This window comes from Macaca mulatta, chromosome 5 (genome assembly GCF_049350105.2).
Source record: "Macaca mulatta isolate MMU2019108-1 chromosome 5, T2T-MMU8v2.0, whole genome shotgun sequence".
NCBI classification, from domain to species: Eukaryota; Metazoa; Chordata; class Mammalia; order Primates; family Cercopithecidae; genus Macaca; species Macaca mulatta.
In genome coordinates this window covers 102,144,632-102,167,768 of record NC_133410.1, presented here as the reverse complement: position 1 = coordinate 102,167,768, position 23,137 = coordinate 102,144,632, and the positions used below count along the sequence as shown (strand labels likewise).

The following is a 23,137-nucleotide window of genomic DNA, read 5'->3' as shown; positions in this document are numbered from 1 at the left end:
GAATCTGTAATAGGAATTCTTACATATCTATTAATCTGGTAATTTGTGGAGATATATTTTGACATTCTTAACATTCAAAGTTAACTTTCAAAATTGGCTACTTAGTTATAGATTCATACCAAACAAATGACTTGCCACCATATTACTGTAAGTTTAAAAAAGAAAGAAAACTGCCAGCAATATAACAAGCTCTATGTTAAATAATTTGAAACATAAAATAGCAAACTAGATTTTTTTTAGTTATAAGGAAAGTGCTTATATTCATCTCTTCATATATCATTCATTCATTAATTCCTTTTTTTTTTTTAATTCATTGAGCATTTACACTGCTTTGCACCCTCTTAAGGGCATCAGATGCAACAATTAAGTGTGGGTCACTGCCATGAAAGGGCTTCTCTGAAATACTGGTGTCTTGGCTGGAGAAAAAAAATCATATTTAAGATAATATGATTAAAAGCTATTTAGTATCTAAACAAAATCCAGTAGTGTGAAGATACTACCAGGATGGTAGAAGATCGGGTCTTGATGGGGCTGGGAAGTGTTAAAACACATAAATGTTTATTTAACAAATAAAGACATAAGGGACCTAGTAACAAAAATTGACTCCCTCCCTCCTTTTTTTTTTTTTTCCATCTCAGGATTCCTTTACATTGCTGAAAAGTATTGATTTCTCTGAAGAGTTTTTGTTTATATGGATTATAACTGTTGATGTTCCTTGTACCCAAAATTAATCTGATATTTCAAATATATATGCTTATTCATTCATTAATAATAAATTCATTAAACATTAATATAAATAACATATTTTTTGGATAAATATAAATTGTTTTAAATAAAATAGAAGAGTTTAATTGCCTACCACTTGCAAATTCATTGATATTTGACTTAATAGAGGATAAGTGGATTCTTTTATCTGATTTTCTACTCAATTTATTAAGAAACATACAAAATGAAATACTAGGAAGGCCCAGCTTTATATAGGAATGTAACTGGAGGGGAGAACAGTATTTCAATAGCCTTCTCATATAATTTTGGATATTTTTGATGAAACATAAAAACTCCCATCTTAGTTAGAATATGGAATCCAAAACATATCAATGAACTCTTCTCAAAGAACTCATAGTATCCCAAGGCCACACCATGAGAACACTTGGATATAAAGGAAGTAACATTAGATCAATCAAACCAATTACCAATTTATAAAATCAGATTGCCTGTCTTTCTAATTTTTATATGAAAAACTCATGTTGTAATACTTGACATTTTATTTATTTATTTATTCATTCATTCATTCATTCATTCATTTATTTGTTGAGACGGATTCTTGCTCTGTTGCCCAGGTTGGAGTGCAGTAGCGCGATCGCGGCTCACTGCAAGCTCCGCTTCCCGGGTTCACGCCATTCTCCCACCTCAGCCTCCCAAGTAGCTGGGACTACAGGCACCTGCCACCACGCCTGGCTAATGTTTTTGTATTTTTAGTAGAGACAGGTTTTCACCATGTTAGCCAGGATGGTCTGGATCTCCCGACCTCGTGATCCACCCTCCTCAACCCCTCAAAGTGCTGGGATTACAGATGTGAGCCACTGCGCCCGGCCAATACTTGGCATTTTAAGTCAACTAATTTGCAAATCAATATAAGGTTTTGTACAAAAGTACTAAATTAATTTACATACCTTGGTTATTTTATACAGATAATTACAAGTTGTCACACTCAAAGCGAGAATAATGTAATGCAAGTAGTCTAGTAAACTTAACTCCTATGATTCATGCATTTGACTAATATTTATTAAGAGCCTTCTAAGTCCTAGGTACTATTATGGATACTGGACATGCAGTATGCAACAAAACAGGCAAAAATAACTCCTTTTTGGAACTTACATCCCAGTGGGAATAACAGACCACAAGAGATAATTAATTAAAAAATAAAACATGTTACACAGAAGTACTACAGGCAAATACAGAGAAGGAAGTAATATAGAAAATATGGTGTGTTAGGGATCGGTGGTTGGAACGTCATTAGATGGTGCATCCAGGAAAAGCCTCAATGAGAGAGGAAGATTAATGTAAAGAGCAAAAGAGTGTTAGGAAGCAATCCATGAAGCTATCAGGGAAAAGAGTTTTCAAGGCAGAGGATAGCAAGTGCAAAGACCCTAAGTTGGATGCATGCTTTATCTGTTTAAATAAAATAGACAAAGAGAAATAAGTAGGAATTAATTCAGAGAAGGTAGGAGGAAAGGAGGAGATAGAGCAAGGGCAGATTACACAGGATTTCTAGTTCTGAAAAAGGACTTTAGCATTTACTCCGAATGAAACGGAAAACTACTGAGAATTTTGAGCAGAAGGGTGATAAGATGCCACTTGTGTTTTAACAGGATCACTCTGGCTGCTGTACTGAGTACTCACTGAAGGAGTGCCAAGTTGGAACACTCAGGATATTTTCAGCTACAAGTAGCAATATATCAAACCAAACGTGGCTTAAGCAGTTAGAGCATTTAATATTTCTCCTAACATGGGCTCCAGAAAATGAATTAAGTAGTTCCCCAATGTTGGTAAGAACCTGAAGGCTGTTTCCTATTTTGCTGATGGCACAATGTCCAGCTGTCTATTGAGCATTCCTTGAGGCCTGCATAAGGGCTGCCTTGGCTCCTTGCATTACATGCTATTTTGACAACATGGCTTCTGTTGAGGGTGGAGGTGGTTCTCTTTTATATGGGAATAATATGCAACCTAGCCTACTAAAATATCTACCTTTAAATACCCGCATGTGAATGGGAACAGTGTGACCAAGACTGGTTTTAGCCTTTCTTGTGTGATGTCACATAGCAAATAATGATAGGGGTTTGAGATGTTGCAGACTGCAGAAGCCTGGAGGTGTTCTGTTCATGGGATTTGGCCATGTTAAGACTCACTTCGCTGTTATGACAGCTGAAGAGATCAATGTCTCAGCATATTTGCAACCCACCTCAGAGCCATAGCACACCTGATAAGCAGCTGTGGCTTAGACAGGGCTGCTGCATGTGTTCATGTAACTTCGTACTTGGCCAAGAGTTTCAGTAGGGGCTGAAGCTCAATATGCATTCTTCTCAACAGTCTGTGGGCCCCAATGGAAGCTGGATTTTTTTCTGTTCATCATCCATCAGTTCATAGGATGATTTTTTATTGTAATTTGCAAAAAAAGTGCTTTTTAGACTAGTTGTACCCTGGTTTACTACTGATTTTTCATTCCTAGGCATAACTCCTGAACTAAATCAGAAGAAGAGGTGGGTGATTGTTTGAGAAGTATCTAAGTGTCTGTCATGGAAACATTTCTTAAATGGGCAGATCTATGTTAATACTTTTAAAAAAAAATTTATGTATTTATTTTTAATTATATATTAAGTTCTGGGATACATGTTAATACTTTTTTATTAAGAAGTTTGTGGATATTAAAAATAAATTGTGGATTATAAACTTTCATATATTTATCTGTTTATCATGTCATTATTGCTATAGCATCAACCTGTTTAATAGTTTTTCTAACAAGTAACCTATTTTGATATTTTATTAATTACTGAGGAGCACAGCATGGGTTTTCCTAAAAAACAAAATTGAAGGTAAGTTTAACGTTTATAGAGGCAATTTAAAGTTCATTTCTTAGTCAATCCAAACTCTTAACATTAATTTATACAGTAGTTTATGAGTAGATATATCAGCAATTAACATAAACTAAAAGAGTAACCTTGTTACATATAAATGCAAGGGGAATGGCCTGATAAGGTATAAAGGCAGAGAGCTTTGAGGTAGGTCTGATAATTATAATTTTCTTCAGTTTTTTAAAAGAGCAATTCATGGCTTTCAACTCTTACTAAATTTTGACTAAATAAAAGTTTATCTTCAGAAACATATGTTAATAATGAATTTATTCTTTTGGGAATATAAAACCTTAGCCATGAATCTAGCACCCAAGACATAAGTATTTTCTTAGCAAAAAAGAGTGTCACAGGTATCAGGGAATAGCTGGCAAAAAAAAAAAAAAATATTGCTAGAAACAAACAAACAAAAGAAATGGGGAAAAAATATCATAGCTACTACACAGCACAGACTTAAACATTTGGAGATGATAAAGAAGATCATGTATTTTTCAAATATACAAGTAATGATAAATTTTAATAACCTCCACCAAATAGAAGAACCTAAAGCTATCTTATGGATTCTATTCAAAAAGGAAGAGAACCTCAGCCTAAGCGGGCAAAAATGCCTTTTTCTACATCTTTCTTAGCCTACAGGTCAACTCCTAACATTTCTGTTCACCTGGCCTAACCTTCATTATCTAGCTCAGACATTTCAGAGATATTTCACTTTATCCTATCTCCCCTGAATTACCAGTCAGATTGAAAATCCCTTTGTATTAGACATTACCCACAATATTAGTTATTAGGCAACCCCATAGACACCATCCCTGTTCTTACTACCACCAGTCCCTATTCTCAATTTCATTATCAACACTGGAAGGAATTACTGATAGGATAGAGAGTATTCTGGAGTCATCACAAAAAGTACGACCTGTCAGGCACAGGGGTGGACAATGCACATTCCTAGGAGAATAGTCACATCCTTCTTATATTTTGTGGCCATTTTCTATCCATGGAAAGATAAATAAACAAAAGGGCTTGAAGGAATTTCAGAGCTTATCAGATTAGTACCTCTTTACCAAACAACTAATTTATCTTATTCTTATTACTGACACACTAAAATTAACATAATTTAAGGAAGATGTAAGATGTTTTTTATTGTACAATGATCTAGATATACTTTTATCTAGAACTTTTGAGTGACCTCTTCTAATAAATATAAGTACTATTCAGGTGACAAGAAGATGTATTGGAATTTTCTAGTCAAACAGACCTGTGTTGCCATCCAGTTTCCAACCTTTCTGTCTGTGTGACTATGGACAGCCTAATTTGCTTCCCTGAGTCAGTTCCTCTCATGTCACCTATTATGGATTCAATAAATTATTAATGTTTAATAATTTATTGGCAAAAATTCTGCCATGAAATGTTCATAGTTCATAATTTTAATCCTTGTATGAATTGGCAATAGACAACTTCTCTCTCTCTCTCTCTCATACACACACACACACACACACACACACACAAACACGACTCATAAAGGGCAAAGGGCAAACAATTCAACCCACTCCAAGATACTTTTGTACATAATTACCTTCTCCCATATTGCCCTTCACATAGACTCTAAATTACTGAAACTATTCCATCCTATGCCTACACGTTTTACTTTTCATGTATCAAAATTTCCCTGCTTGGTTCACTTTTTTGTGGCAGGGCCTTTGCAGGACTGCTGTGGTGTTTGTCCCTCTGGTCTCTCTGAGCTACCCAGTGGCATCCTCGTTGCTGCAGTGACACCTGACCTCACCACGACGACAGAGCAGATGACCCTTTGTGACACTCTCAAAGGCCAGGAGAGCTGGGTAACCAGATCGCTACTACCCTGGACATGATACAATCCTCCTCTTGAGACAAAACCATCATCATGTGGATGTTGAGCAGGGACGAAACCAACTATGGCATCCCACAGCATGCCCTGAAGGGTCATTCCCACCTCGTCTATGACAAAATCATCTCTTGAGATGGCCACTTTTTCTTCTCAGGCTCCTGAGATGGAAACCTGTACTTCTGGGAGCTCACACAGGGCACCACTATGAGATGATCTGTAGGCCATACCAAGGATGTGTTGAGTGTGGCCTTCTCCATTGACAACCAGAAGACTGTTTCTGGAATCTGAGATAAAACCATCATGTCATGGTTATAACCCTGAGTATATACAAATACATTAACCAGGTGGAGAGTCACTCAGAGTGGGTGTCTTTTATCCACTTTTCACCTAACAGCCACACTATCATCTCTGTAGCTAGGACAAGTTGGTCAAGGTATGGAATCCGGCTAACTGCGAGCTGAAGATGAACCACGTTGGCCACACGGGCCATCTGAACACTGTGACTGTCTCTCCAGATGAACCCCTCTGTGCTTCTGGAGGCAATGCTGACCATAACATGCCATGGGATCTCAACACAGGCAAGCACCATGATATGCTATGTGGTGAGAAAATCATCAATGCCCTGTGCTTGACCCCCAACTACTACTGGTTCTGAGCTACCACAGGCCTTGGCATCAAGATCTGGGACTTAGAAGGCAAGATCATCATAGAAATGCAGCAAGAAGTTATCAGAATCTGCAGCAAGGTGGAGCCTCCCCATTGCACCTCTCTGGTCTGCTGATGGCCAGACTGCTGGATACATAAACAATCTGGTGCAAGTGTGCAGGTGACCATCAGCGCCTGCTAGATATTTATGGCAGAATTTTAGGTTGTTTTAAACTGACTTTCTGATTTTTAAAAAATAATCTTCCTACTTCAATCATTATTAACTTCCCCAGCAGTGAAACATAAAGAGATGGGGAGAAAGTATTTAAGTGGCTGTTCATATTATGAAACACAGTTTTGCTTCAGTTGCAGGACTGCTTAGCTTGAGGACAAGTTACATGGAAATGGAAAAAGGAATCACTGCCTTTTGTTCTTGCTATGTGTGTTTTCTTATGATTGAGAGAACATTACTTAAAATAGCTTTTATAGTGCCTTATTGAGGGGGTGGGCTATATGCAGGAAGATTCCAATACAATTTGTAAGTTTATCACAATAGAATCTGGTTTCTTGTATTACATTAATGAATATGGAAGTGAATGCCTGTAGAGTTAAAAATATTATTTTAACATTCTGTTTATATAACTCCAGGGAATTAATTTAAATCAAGCTCAATTACCTAGTAACATGGTCAAATTTAAATCTTAAACACTTTTGAGAAACTTAAAAAACACAAACAGCTACAAAAATACTGTAACGAATTCTTACATAGAATCCATGATTATTAATAGAAACATTTCATCATTTTAACTTTATTTATAAAATATATTAAGCATGACAGATAAGGTTGTCAACCATTTTGTTCTCTCTTCTAATCCCATTCCCTCATTGCCAGAGGCATTGACCATCATAATTTTGGTGTACTTCTTAATGTTGCATTTTGCTCCACATATTTTTGTATTGGAATTATTTACAAGAAGCACTCATTACCTTTGAAATAAACAAAATTTTATGAAATAGCTGGCTTAAATTATGTTGAATTAAGCCAGTTAAACACATCAATTCAAAATATCTACCTTTGGAGTATACCTAAATTTCAAATTGGCTATATATACAGTTAATTAAATTTACTCTATCAATTTCTTTATCACTATATTAAGTAAAAATCACATACTTTTTGCATCCTTCCATGCATAAGTTGTTTATAATTAGCTGTTTTATCTTAAGTATATATATTAGAGAAGATGATTATAGTATTGCTTCTAGGTTATTTTGTTAACTTGAAAATCGGATTAGATTTGTAGACATCTGATATTATATTGATACAAGAGAATAGGAAGTTTGTACAATTTAAAATAAGATTAATTATAATTTTAATAGATATTGATTTCAGTAAAAATTGAACCTGAAATTAATAGAATGTTGAAGATATTTGTATATACATCACTGTTGCCTGAAACATTGACTGTAGTACAAAGAATGCATTCTAAATAGAACCAAAGAAGTTTATCTGCTGAAATGAGACTGCAGAAGACATTACGCCACCCGCCATTTCCATGGTATTTATAGGATTCTGACATTCTCTAAGCAAAACACTTTCTATAAAGTTCATTGCAGCCAAGACTATTCACTTCTAGTAAGTACCATAAGCAAACCAGAGGTTGCATAGTGCTGTTTTCTTTCTTTGTCTTCATTTGCTGCTAACAATGTTTGAGTCATTCGGACTCTGGTAGAGTTAACTCTGCCTGTTTGATATTTTGAGAAATTTTAGATTTCTGCTATCTTAACTGATTCTCTGACTTTCAGCTTAAATCTACAAGGCATTAGAGTGTCCTTTAGGATCCCTAAGATCTACTCACACTGAGTTCATAGCATTGCACTGATTCTTTTGCCTACATATTAACTCTTAGTTTCTAGACTTTCAACATATTCCAAATAAGTATGTATGTCATAAAAGAAGCATTACATTCAAAGTTAGAAGGGAAGGGTTCTTGTCATAGCCCTCTCCCCTAAAAGTCAATAAACCTTATACAACTCATTAATTTGCATGTCTCAGGGCTGTGGGCAGAACCAAATGAGAACTGAATGTGAAAGTCTTTTAATATGCAAAGCAGAGTATCTTATGCTGTCATTTGTCAGTTCTAGATTGTTTCAAGACAAGCAATGTCTTTCAAAAATGAGATTGTAAATGGTACTATGCAATTGGTAGTTAACTCATCAAAATTCTATTCATCTAAAAAATATCCGATGCTTAGTAAAAGAAAGCATATTGTAATTCTCACTATTATTCATATATTATCAAAACAAGACAGACTTTTATCATTTCTCTTCATTATGGAGTACTAGTAATTTATAAGCTTATTGCAATTAAAAACTGCTTAATACCAAATATTACTTAACTGCAAATAAGATATAAAAAGAAAAATAATAAATACTAGAAGCATCTGAGCAAAAAATATATCTCTAATTTGTTTTTGTCATCTATGTTATCATAGTAATATCCTTTCCTTCAGTTATTAGTCAAATATTTCCACAACATAGTCCTATTATCATTTTTCAAATTTATTTTGTGTTTTCTTTGAATAGTAAGAATACCATTAATTAAACTGACTCCAAATGTTAAGTATTTTACATGTTTTAGTTTATCCCCATCTTACAGGAAAATAGAGATTTCAAGAAGTTTAGTAATTAACCCAAGGTCGCATAGTTACTGAGTGAGGCTGTTGGGGTTTTATCCTGCCAATCTGATTCTAATATTCCTTTTTAAACCCTATTCACTCTTCATGACACCCTCGTGCAGGTGCCCTTTATTTCAGTCCAGTGGTTCTCAGTACCGGCTGCACATTAGAATCACTCAGAAACTTAAAACTTCTGATACCAGGACCCCTCTCTCAGCAGTTGGGGTTGAATTTGTCTGTGGGGGAAGTTTGTGGTTATGTCAGAGCATAAGTTTTAAAACCTCCCATGGGTGATTGTGATGTATAAACAGCACTAAGAATCTCAGATTTGGCCAAAATTATCCACTTTCTAGATAATTCTCCGAATGATAGTATGCTTTCCTGTTGCCATAACATTTGCTCCTGCTCATGCTCATGTTCATGCTGGGAGTAAAGTTGCCTAGTTCATAAAACAAGGACTTTGGTGTAGGATAGAAATAAATAGTTCTGATTCAGTGCCCATTACTAACGTATCACAGCATTCAGGTATATATATAGTGAGAATGAAGCTCTTGCAACATAAGCTTCTTCATAAATATTTAAAAATGAGAAAAACATATGTTACAGAATTATTGTGAAGGGTATATCAAGCATATAAATTACAGATACAATTATATAATTTGGGCTTCAAGACATTATTCATGTAGAAAACATGCTTCAAATATGTATTGCAAAAGGGTAGTTGTCCATAGGCAGAAATTCATTGAATATATTCATATGTGTCTGATATAACCTTCATGTTTGCCTCACACACCCAGAAGAGACATAAGTATGAAAGAGCACTCCCAGACGGGCTGTTCTGGGTGAGGTAAGAGATTTCAATGGTATAGCAACTCATCAAGTTAATATAAGAAAGGTTCCTCTGACTTCCTCATATATTTGCCACTTGCCCATTTACTTAAAAGTAAATTGAACAGCTAATAAGTTTGTGAGCAAGATCATTTCCAGGCAATACACCAAATCAGACTGTTAACTGTCCATTAGTAGAGGCAAAATAGCTCTTATTAAGTTGGGCCTTCGTTTGTAATGTCTTTTCTCATTCTACCTCCACCTGTCAAAATTCTCCATCATTATCTTTCAAGAACCATCTCACATGCAATTTTTCTTTTTTTAATGTTTTCTGAATACGAAGATAATAGCTAAATACACTTCCAGTCTCTCCTGCATGGGTGAAGTTGAATACAAAATAAAAGAAGGAATCTGTATCATTCGTTCATTCATTCAAATGTAATTTATTGAGAACTAACTATACACTGGGCAAGAGGTTATGATTTTTAAAATACTGTTATTCTGCTTATCAGTTTATAGATAAGTGGGAATAACAGACATAAAGTTCACAGTTGAAGTTTAGTGTGACATCTGAGATAACAGAAACAGTTGTGGATATAGTGATAACATAAAAAAAGAACATGATTATCAATATCTCATGTGTAGATATGTCAGAAAAGGATTCACACAGATAAATATGATTGAGGTCAGTTTTGCAGCATCTTTTGGATAGCATAGTTTTTAGTGAGAAACATAACATTGGCCTGACTCTACCACTTAATAATTCTGTAAACTTGGATATGAAATAAAACTTCCCTGTAACTGTTTCTGCACTAAATTGCCATAGAACATAGATTAAATAATATGTGTAAAAAATTTGGCAAGGCTGGGCACAATGGCTCACACCTACAATCTCAACACTTTGGGAGGCCAAGGGAGAGGATCACTTGGGCCAAGGAGTTTGAGACTCGCATGGGCAATATAGTGAGACACCATCTTTCTCTTAAAAAAAAAACAAAACAAAACAAAAACCGGCGAATATCTAACATAAGGTAATCCATGAACAAATCACAGTAGTTTTGTTTAGTTTTGTTACAAATCAATTAAACATTATTATAATGGCATTCCAGATAAAATATAAGATTTGAAAGAACAAGGAAGCATAAAAAACAATCTCAAGGAATTGTCAGCAATTCTCTCAAAATTGAGCATTAGATATTTATGGGGAGAGATGGCCTTATGGGAGATATGGCTGGACAGGTAGGTTAAGACTAGAACTTAAGGGTTTTGGTAAGGTCATCCTATGGATAAAGTAATGTCATCTAGGATAAGTATAAACTTTATCCTGAAGGCAATAGGAGTAAAGTGTATTGAGAGAATGGCATTAAAAGCTTTGTAGAGAGAAATAATATGATCAAATTATAATTTTTAAACCCACAGTAATGTAGCTGATAAGAGCAGGGATAAAATGCAGTGAAAAACTAAATGAATTAAGCCAAATAAGAAAAACAAATATATAATTGCTGATATTTAAAGTTAAAGAAAATTTTAAGGGTGAATATGAGGAAGGAAACATACTACATTGAATTTAAAAAGACAGACTGAACATGAGTTAGTGGCCAACTGGATGTGAATGTGAGCAGTGTAGGGTTAATGGTGACTCCTGGGTCCCTGAATTATGTAAGTAGTGAAGGTCATTGAGTAGATTTTGAAGATAGTAGACGAAGTTCTAAGGTACATGAAGGGCAGCTAGGTAGTTATGTACAAAGTGAACCTTAGAAGAGAGAGAAGAATTGCAGATATATGTACACTATATCGTTATTTTTAAATTTACCAGCTTTTATTTATTGTAAATTTATTTCTCCTCAATTTTCAATACAGCAGAGCTTTGTAAGTTGTTAATGAGTTTCATCTTCTACTAAATCCACAAAAACTCTTTCATAAACTAGTACTATTAGAATTCCTATTTTCCAGAAGAGTTATGTAAACTTTAAACATAAGTTATTTTATCAAACAGTAAATGATAAAAATAGAATTTGAATCTAGACCACACGAATCAAATGTCAGAACTCTCTACAAAAAAACAAAACTAAATAAAATAAAAATATTTTAGTAGCAAATATTTATGCATTGTTTCTTAGAAAATACCTAAGACATTTGTAATTTTTGTGATTTTAGCATATTTAACCTTCATATGCAAACACTCCTCCCTTCTCCCTGTGGAAGTCTTTACCAAACTCTGACATTTATTTTGCCTGGCTATGTAACAGACAATCAGTATACATAAACCTGAAAACAAGGAAACATGCATTAATGTATGAGCAATAATAAGGTTTTAATGTGAATACATTTGAAGACAAATCAGTTAAAGTACACTAGGCATAAATGGGTTAAGGTCTATCTTTAGTAAAATGTACTTTAAAAAATAATACTGCTCTTTTGTTTGTGTGGGGTATTTTTGTTCATTTGTTTGTTTAGTTGGTTGTGTTTTTTGCTTTTTTTTTTTTTTTTTTTTGAGACGGGGTCTTGCACTGTCACCCTGGCTGGAGTACAGCGGTATGATCATGGCTCACTGCAGCCTGAACCTCCTGGGCTCAGGTGATCTTTCCACCTCAGCCTCCGAAGTAGCTGAGACTAGAGGTACACACCACAATGCCGAGTTAGTTTTTATTTTATTTTGTTTTGTTTTTTTGTAGAGATGAGGTATCATCATGTTGCCCAGGCTGGTATTGAACTCCTTTGTTCAAGCAATCCCCCTGCCTCCGCCTCCCCAAGTATTGGGATTACAGGCATGAGCAACTACACCCAGCCCCAATCTTTAAGTATAATAAGATTATAACATTTAAGAAATCAATATGTATTAGTACAACATTTTATAACATTCAAAGATGGAAATCTAAAGTAAATTTCCTATACCTGCCTTTATTTAAATTAATAGAAAAATCAATGTGTGGCATGATCTTATCAAAGGTAGAAACTTATATTTTTAACTAGCTGATACCAAGACTTGTCATTTGTCTTTCTGATGTTTAAAGTAGCTACCTTCTAGCTTTCAGCAAACCCATTTTATTAATTTTCAAATTGGTCACTCATAAATCAAATATTGACTTTATATACACCCATACATGCCCACACATGCTCATACACATACTAAGCAAAATAATGTGCACTTATGTAACACAGTTATCTTTAATGCTTAGGACATATCTTGTGCACATAAAATGTCAAAGATAAAGTTTACATCATATTAATAATAATACCATGGAGAAATATAGTAATATTTATTTGAGATTTTTAAAAAATCCTGGGCACAAAAGGAATGATAAGAATGTATTTCTATCTTGCAAGAAATTCTGATTTGTTCAAAGAGTCAATAAATAAGTATATCGTGCCAATTATGAATATATTGATTATCACATCCAAATCCACCCCCCATTGCCTGCTCTACAATAATGGAGATGGGTTTGATAAATATTTCTTCCTTGTAAACTTGCACATTTTGAGCTCTGTGAGTACATGACATTGGAGGGACACTAGAGGAAGAAAGGTTTATCTTTCTGGTCCTAGTGTGCTCCTCTCAGCATGAGGCTTCTTTCATACCTGGCTCCTATAGCACATGGTGTGGGTTCTATCTGTTTGTGGGCCTCAGACTACCACATACATCGAAAGTAAAATAAGAGGCAATCTAAGGATCAAGTAGCAATAATACAAGACACGAATACCAAATGTGCCCACCCCATGGCATAAAAGAAACAGCAAGTGCTGTAACAGAAAATGAAAGTATCAGTAAAACGCTTCATGGACTTTGGGTTACATCTCTAAGGATAGAGGACTTTTTTTTTTTTTTTTTCAGATAGAGAAGAACAGGGAAAACTTTCTGTGAATGGCTTAACAAAGGAACTCTCCTTACATTGTTAGGGAATCAATGAGCAGGAACAGAGAACTGGCAGGGTAAATGTAGAAGATTAATTAGGCTAGAAATATATGGTAATATCAATTACAAGGGATCTTTCAATTTGATGTCAAGGATTTTGCACATATTATATAGATACTGGTAAGCTAAACAGATTTTCACCTAAAATATGTTTCCTTTAGAAACTCAGTTTTATATTAGGTACTCTATCTGTGGACACTGACGTACAATATGCTTCTGCTTGCTTCTAAAATGAAATCATATGCTTACATCTTAAAAAGTGTGTGTGTGTGTGTGTGTACTGAAGTTACATGAAGAATTCTGATAAATCTGCATGGATATAAATATGTATTCAAAAGCAAAGCAGCTGAAATAATTTGTCAATGATACCAGATACTAAGAACATTATTTGTATTATGAATATTTCTATTTTTACATCTTGTTAAAATATGCAAATGGCAGGTGTTATGAACTGAATGTTTGTATATCTAAACACTTTTATATGTTGAAATCTAATCCCAACAGCATATGGAGGTAGGGCCTTTGGGAGATAATTAAGTAGAGCCTATTAATGAAATTAAGTTCCTGTATAGCTTGCTCTCTTTCTTATGGGAGGATATAAGTTGGCTGTTTGCAACAAGGAAGAGGGCTTGCCCCAGAACCTGACCATGCTGACGTTCTGATCTCACATGTCTAGCCTTCAGAATTGCTAGACATAAATGTCTGTTGTTTAAGCATCCCAGTCTATGGTAATTTGCTATAACAGCCTAAATGGACTAAAACAGTGGGAGACCAGAAAACGTATTTTTATCTAATTTCCTTCACAGTCCATATTGTAAACATCAGTTATAGTTTAAGAACTGCAGGACATAAAGATTTGACATTTCAAGATAGAGTCTGATGGAAATCTAAAGGTATATACACATATCTTAAAAAGCCACAAGTAAAAGTGCACGTTATTGACTATCTAGAGGAACAGAAATGAGTCCTGGATACTATCAAAGTCATAAAATGACATAAAATGGATATTCCATAGGGGTTCAGAAAATGCATTCTTTTCCCATTTTGTTAAGCTCTGAGTGAGACTGAACTGTCAAACACCTGTCAAGTAGAAGGAAACTTCAAGCAACACCTTCAAGAAGTAGCAAATTAAGTATATGTCAACGAGTTGTTGTACTGAATGGGAATGTCAAACATGCCAGAATTATAGACACTTTCTGTATCAAGTTGCAAGATTATTTATAAAGGGATGTGTATCTGCACAGCATAAATCAAGTTTTCATTCCTCTGATGCTAGTGATCTTATCATCATTATATATGAATCAGCCTGGATAAGAAAACAAAAATCACCATATAAAGTTGCTTTATTAAAACAGAGGTATTATGTTAAATTAATTATTGGTATTGAAATACTGCATTTAAAATCACAGTGGCAATAGTGTAATGAAAATATACATATAAAATTTGCATTTCTATTTCTTATGGTTTCATCCATGTGTTGATTCTAATTTTTAAAACCAAATACATTTCCATTTTCTCAGGGAAGTGAGTTCCTATCACCAAAAACACCCTCCTCCCATGGAAAGAATGTTTTGATTAAATCTATTTCCCTCTTTTTTATTTATCTGATTTGGTAGATCATTTTCACGGCTTAAGGATGTTTTTATAATCTGTATTACAACATCAGATTAAAGTGATTTATTTTTAAATGTCTAAACTGACATATATCTGACTCACAGATAATAAACATCCACTTACCTTTCTTGGGAAAACGCTGATACTCGTATATTAAATATCTTCACATATTTATTTGAAAATCAGGGTTCCTAATAAGCTATTGCTAAAAATAACATTCATTAACGTTCACATAAAGGTTGTACAGATTTTCTAAGATGAAGACTTTTTGGCACATGTTATTTTTAATATATGGAATATTGTAGGCAGCAAACAACTGGAGTTTACTTATACAAAATGCCTATTCTCAAGTCATAAAAATTTGGTAGATGATCCTTACTGGTATTGCCTCTCAGATGACTGAATGTCACAGTCTCTAATTATAGATAAGTAAAGTTTTAAAAATGAATCTAAGCGTGAAGAAATACTTCACGATTTTGAATTATTTGGTTACCTTTACACTGCTTTTAAATTGTTAACAGACATTTGTTCAATGATAGTTACATTGTTAAATATGTCTCCCATTTTCATATGATTTTACTTTAATTGTCACCTGTTTATATCTTACAACAAAATTATAATCTAAAATGCAATTACTCTAACTGGCATGAGTTCGTGAAGAAAAAAATCATATAGGTCAAATTTCCTGACTTATTATTCAGCCATCAGTACAATTCTGGACCTCTAGAGAAAAACACAAACACTAAGTCAATTTGTTTTTGAGAAATACCAGGATATTTGGAATCATTTAGGTAAATTTGAGGGCTAATGACTGATTAGATATACATTTCAGTTTATCTCAGTGCATAGACCATTACAAAAATAATGTCTTCCCTCACATTTTGTTTTAATGCATGTATAACATACAAAATACAAAAGAAATAGTAATGAAAGCAATTTTACAGATAATACTGAAAATATTAAGTCAAAGAAAATTTAGGTATGAAATATACTAAAACACAGAATTTTCCTTTACTAATGCTTATACACTGGAGTCAGAGTAAAAAAAAATGATATAGATATGTTTTACTATTATTTAAAAGAAAAATTATAGTATAAATCTACATTTCTAGTTAGAAAATGATACTTTTTGTTTCAAGGATTTTAGGGATAGATGCATACTGCAAAAATATATTTTGGATTAAGTAACTAAATGCTCTATGATTTATCTTAGATATGGTACCAGGTGGACTAAAACCTTGATTCCAGGCCAGGCACAGTAGTTCATGCCTGTAGTCCCAGCACTTTGGGAGGCCAAGGCAGGTGGATTGCTTGAGGTCCGGAGTTTGAGACCAACCTGGCCAACATGGTGAAACTTCATCTCTACTAAAGTACAAAAATTAGCCATACTTGGTGGCGCGCACCTGTAGTCCCAGATACTCTGGAGGCTGAGGCGTGATAATCACTTGAACCCAGCAGGCAGAGGTTGCAGTGAGCCAAGATTATGCCACCGCATTCCAGTCTGGGCAACAGAATGAGACTGTCTCAAAAACAAAATATGAAATAAAAATGTAAGAAAACAACAAGCAAAAAAATTAAAACCTTGATTCCTGCTAAAGAGAAATGTACAAAAATAGTTGTATTCTCAAAGTTGCTATTTTACTTCCATTCATTTTTCTTACTGCGGTAAGAATTCATAAGATTGTCTATGAATCAGATTTATACATAACCTTGTATATCTACAATTGCCTCATGAATTTTATAGTTTATGGGCTACCAATAACAGTGCCAATGTGAAAAATGACAAAAAGTAATTGACACTTCTTTTTATTCATGTTTAAAAATTGTATTATTTCGGTAGCTTTAGGGGTACAAGTAGTTTTTAGTTAAATAGATAAATTGTGTAACAATGAAGTCTAGGATTTTAGTGCAACTGTCACATGAGTAGCACACATTATGCCATTTTTAAAAAATTCTTAAAGTGTGCTGTAACTCCTAAAAATGAAAATATCTAATTGTGGTTAAAAAATTTTTAAAAGAACTCATAAATTAAAAGGATAAGTTTCGTGAAATGTGAAAAAAAAGTGCATCCTAAAAATCTCTAATTTTATCAAATTAGAAACTATAACTGAATGAATTTTCAAAAAATTATAAGTTCTTTCAGAGACATAAGTGGCATTCAAATTTATATTGTTAAATCAAATATTAGATGATATAAATTATATTAAATAGTCACAACATTGAAGTCATATTAAATCTGATGAAAACTATGCTTATATTTAATTGAAATTATGTTTAAAGTTGAAGAATTATCAATAGAACCCTCAGCATCCATCAGATGAAATATTGTACTTTCAAAACTGAAAAGTGAACAGGACCAACATTTGTTGAACATCTACAAGGTGTCAGGTCAGACATTAACAGGAATTATTAAGATTATACTTCACTATACCTGGTGATATAAATATTACAATACATTTATAACATAAACTATACATTTTTAGATGCAATAAAGAATAAAATGGTGGAAAGATGCATGAGTTTTGTAGGTAATACCTTCAACTGCAGACTAATGCAACGATAGTGATACAGTGGACAAACAACAGCACAAGGTAATTTTAAAATAATATCTTGTTTTATCCTATTTCTGTTACGTTTGCCAATGTGAGATCAAGAAGATTATTCATGGTATTTTTCAAACTGGGGCTGGATGGTCACCTATCAGGAGTACTGCCAAATGGAACGCTGCAATTTAGAACAGAAGACCATTTTGGAGGTCTCCTTCAAATCTAAGAATCCAGGATTTGAAATATTCAGGAAAGCTAATCAGCTTCCCCAAAATATTAAATGTATATTCAATACTGTATCTCACAAATAATTGCAATCACTAACTGTATGAGTATGCACTAAACTGACATTTGGGTTAAAGAAGATTCCAATAAATATTTATTCCACATTCCATGATAGTGAATTTTTAGTATAGTTCCTTGACAATAGTTCCCTCAGAATTTTTTATGCAGGTTCAATTTACTGATTATTTTCATACTCCTAAGGCTCAATTAAAATTTATTTTTATTTGCAAAGTGGCTCAAAGTCTTAGCCATAAAAACTAAGAGTTTTTAGTTTTAAATACTACTACATGCTATCTCTTAAAATGTTTGTTCTAAAGGGCATGGATAAGAAAATATTAACAAAATGTGATGCTTTTGAAGAGACAATTTAGGAAGATATTATATTAATATTTTGGCAGAGTGTCTTTTCTTGCTGAAATCATGGACCCATTTCTGCAATTATACTATGTGAAGATATTTGTAAATTATGGTTAAAATTAAGGAAATTCATTTTTATACCCGATTTGATTTGTAAATTTGTTTGACCAAAATGCTCTCATCTAGGATATCCTTTGAGTGACTCTCTTTTATTTCTTCACTTATCCTGGCATAAATATTGGCCCAAAATATTTTGTTTGATCCTGCTGAGAATAGAAGTTTCTCAGTGTTAGCCAACGTGGGAATAAAAGAGTAAAAAAAATTTCACAATCTTTTGCAAAACTTTGCCTCTATTGACGTGTGCATTTTGCTGGGTGAAAGCACCCAGATAGTTCATGTTCTGTGACCTCAAAACAATAGTGTGTATAATTTGGACATGAGATTGAACCCAATACTTCAGTTATTTCCAGTACATTGACCTTTTAATTCAGTTGTACAGTTCTCTGGTCCTGTTTATAAACTTAAGCTCCACAAAAATAAAGCAGAAACAATGAGTTCACTTTGACTTGAAAGTTTCTTCCAAAATGGAAGTTGCCTTTTCTAATTAAATCACTTCCTTTGTTTAAATTTTACATCCCCTAAACATGTTTATTTCTAATAAAAAATAATTCTGGTGAAATATTTGTAGGCAGTGTTAATCGTATATGCTGATCTTATGACTAAATAATAAATTCTGACTTAAATTTATACCTTATTGGTACCATAAAATGTTTGACCTTTTTATTACTTTCCTATTGATTCTGCGACAAATTACCAAAAGCTTAGTGGCTTACCTACACATGAATACATTCTCTTATAATTCTAGAGGCCAGAAAACCGAAATGGATCTTATGGAGCTAAAATAAATGTTTCAACACTGCTGTGTTCCTTCTGGAGGCTTTTCTTCCAGTCTCTAGTGATACCCGCATACCTCAGCTTATACCCATTTCTTCCATCTTCAAAGTCAGCAGTTGTAGCACCAAAACATTTCTCTCGTGCTCTGACACTTTTATCTCCCTCTTATAAGAACCCTTATGATTACAATATAACCACCCAGATAATCTAGGAAAATCTCCCCATTTCAAAATCCTTAATGAAATTATATCCATAGAGTCCTTTTTGCAAGTAAGTAATATGTTCACAGGTTTGGGGGATTAGAACATGGGCATATTGGGGAGACATTATTCTGCCTACCACAATACTTAATAACGTTCATTTAAGCTGCTTTCTATACAATAATACACAGACACAGACACATACACACACACGCACAAGCATAAACACGTAGGTAAATGTAGAATTTAGAATAACTATGTCTAAAAGAAAACTCGAAGTTGTTATAGTGGTATCTTTCCCCTGCTGATTCTCTTCTGTCTAATTATTTCTACAGCACATCTTATCAACGTCTCCTTTCACTTACAATTTGAGGGGACATCTTTGCATATATGATAAATTAATTGACCAATGTCTCATGTCATGGTCATCTCTTTTGGTAGTGCTTTTATATTTTTTAATATTAGAGCTTATATTATGTGTATAAAATCTTCACATATTCTCCATTTGAGAAATATTCCAATTACAATTCTTGTATTCAGTGCTTACTTTTTGCCTTTTCTTGCTGAGTCACTGATACTTATTTTGATAGTGTTTGTAAATTTTTTGCATATCACATGTAAAATATTCACACTGAAAGAAAACATACTAAAAATATAAAAATTGGTATGAACTTCAATCAACACATATGTTGCCTAGGTAGTTTTATTTTTTATGAGTTCTCTGAAAATAAGCAAAGGGTACACTTTATCTGTATGCATGATATACAGATATTCCAGAAAAAAATTATATTAAAAAATTGGCACTGTAAGCCAAAATTTAAATAATCAATTTAAGTAGAACTCATATTGTTCAGATGATCAAATGACAAGAAAGCAATATGTTCTTAAATGTTTAAGGCAAATACATATATTGAGGAATGATCATATAACCCGAAATTTGGAACAATATTGGACGAGTATGTAGAAAACTGAGCCCTTACAATTGCAAGAGAATAAAAGATGATCGATTTTCCAGATAAGAGATGAACAATTGACGTATTTCTTTTAAATTCCCTATTCTATCCAAAATGCATGTTTTTATGTCCCACAACATATGTCATAGCTGCTTTCATCCCCAGACTTTTGTTTTTTGGGGGTCTCTGAAATAACTTGACCTCTGACCTCTGCCTATCTAAATATTATATAACTTCAGTTTCAATTATAATAATAACTTGCCTTGAGTTAATCATCTAATGTCCCTGAAGTTTTGTTTTCATATCTGCAAATTACGAATAATACTTAAACTTAATTGCAGAAGTTTTGAAATTTCAAGCAAAATACTATTAGAAATAATACTGAAGTAAAACTATTTTTTCTAATTATGAAATGCTGTTCAAATAATAACTATTAATATCTTAGATTATATTTGGGATGTACCATATATGTCAGGCTCTTATATGTCTTAGGTCTTAATTATTATACTTAGCACATAACATAAATTTCAAATAAGATACGTTACTTGGTAGAAAAGAAAATATATATTGTAATAGTGGAGACAGAAATATAAAAGAGAAGGGATTTTTTCTTTTTTTTTAAACACATACTAGGAAGGGGGTCAGCAGAAGGTATGATGGAGGAAGAGCACTGATGTCAGTTTTGGAACAATAGATGAAAATAAGTCTATTGCATTTATACAATCCTTTAATATAGACAGCAAGAACTATATAACCACAAGTCTCCGGTGTATTTTGAAAAATTCTTTGTGTAAGAGATAGTTTTCTAACCCTTCTTTCAGTAGCATAAGGAGTGAATGGAATCTCTTAAGGTAATGAAAATGTGATTTATTTAGATGTCTGTGTGTGTGTGTGTGTATGTGTGTGTGTGTGTGTGTGTGTGTGTAGATAGCCTACTTCCTAATAGGTTTGACATAGTTTATAATAAAGATGCAATATAACCCTTAAATCACAGTAGATATAAAAGTGCCAAGAATAAATGATATTTGAGAGAAATATTGTTTCAGATAATTTAGAATTTTGGGAATTTGTATAAATTTGAACATAATGATAACAGAAAAGATCAGTACAAAATATGATTGTGTAGTGCCAGGAAGGTAATAGTAGGGAGAAAAAACAATAAATATGATTTGTAGAGTTGAAAGGGAAATCAAAGAGATAATTTGAACACTTCGAAAAAGAGCTCAAAAAAACAACATATAGATAAACTGTGAGAAGCATCAAAAAGAGGAAATTACTTTTTTTTCCTTTCTTTTAAGAGACAGAGTTTCACTTTGTCACTCAGGCTGGAGAGTACAGTGTCAAGGTCATAGCTCACTGCCTTCAACTTCTTGGCTAAAATGATTCTGCTCCCTGGGCCGCCCAAAGTGCTGGGATTACAAGCATGAGCCACCGCACCAAGCAAATCATCTTCCTTTAAACACCGTATAATAGGATTTTTAGAGATCAAGAGAACTTTAGAGGATCTAAATTCAGAATTTCCCAAACTATGTCTCCAAAATACATTTTATTCGTTGGCATTTCTTTTATCAAGTCACAGATCATATACATCTGTAAAAAGTACCTCAAATGAAAGAAATGCTTTCGCTACATAAATTCTCAGAGCCAACGCTGATGTGTCTTCAGGAGAAGGATGTTGTTTTTCCCAAATGTATTTGACCACAGTTCTCTTTTTATAGTAATTTCTATTAACACCAAAACCAGCCATTTTTTGTGTTGGGAACAATGAGAAATCCCAATTTAATCCATTCCTTTTATTTATGCTATTTTTTAAAAAAAACTGTATAAATGAGGTAGTTGAGGCACAGAGAGAGAGGAAAAAAAAGTACCAAAAATCACACAGAAAGTTGGTGAAAGAGGAGTAATGACATGGTTCTAAAAAGCTGCACTGCAGTAGGTATTAGATGGATAAACCTAAGCAAATTTAATCTGTTTCTTAGTTTCATCATGTAGAAAATGAGATGATAATAGTACCTATCTGCTAGACTTGTTTTGAGTATAAATTAATTAATACTTGCAAAGCTTAGAATAGCTTTGGCCCATAATAAAAATCAGAAGAAATATTAGCCAGTATAAGTATTAGTAATGGAGTTTAGGCAATAACAAATAACCACATAAAGTTGAATAATGTAAGTTATCATTCCCATCAATTTTTCATCTTAAATGCTAACTGCTGACCTAGTAACAATAAAGACAAAATTGTTATTAAATTAGGTTATTAAATTTAGGCTCCAGCCTATTTACAAAAAGACTTCAAGTAGGACACTTATGAATAAACTATAAATACTTTACTTCCCACTTGCAGTTGCATTTGCAAACTCACAAAGCAATCTTGGTGAATTAATTAAGTTATATGATACTTGCTACTTTTTAGTTCTGTTTCCCATTTCTCATTTATATCCAGAGAATACAGAATTAAAGCAGTCTTACAGGAGAATACTAATCAAGAAAGCAATTTCTTACTCAAAAGAAACATAGTTTATTAAAATTCACATACTAAATTTTGCTGTTATTGTTAGACTATGTATCTGTACATAAAATCACCTAATAATTTAATCATTATTTTTACTTATAACCAAACTAGACCACAATATCTTCTACAGAATTTTTCTCCTGACATATGATATAAATGACATTCAGCTCATAAATTGCCAGTATTCATATCTATTATAATTGCAATCCTTAAAACTAGAAC

The 23,137-nt window shown here is 33.3% G+C and overlaps 1 protein-coding gene and 1 pseudogene across 2 annotated transcripts in view; one reads left to right on the top strand and one right to left on the bottom strand.

Annotated features, from left to right (window-relative positions):
- Positions 1 to 6,323, top strand: part of LOC144341031 (small ribosomal subunit protein RACK1-like) — a 36,718-nt pseudogene extending 30,395 nt beyond the window's left edge.
- GRID2 (glutamate ionotropic receptor delta type subunit 2) overlaps positions 1 to 23,137 on the bottom strand; it is a 1,541,190-nt gene that overhangs the window by 1,003,817 nt on the left and 514,236 nt on the right. The window lies entirely within an intron of this gene.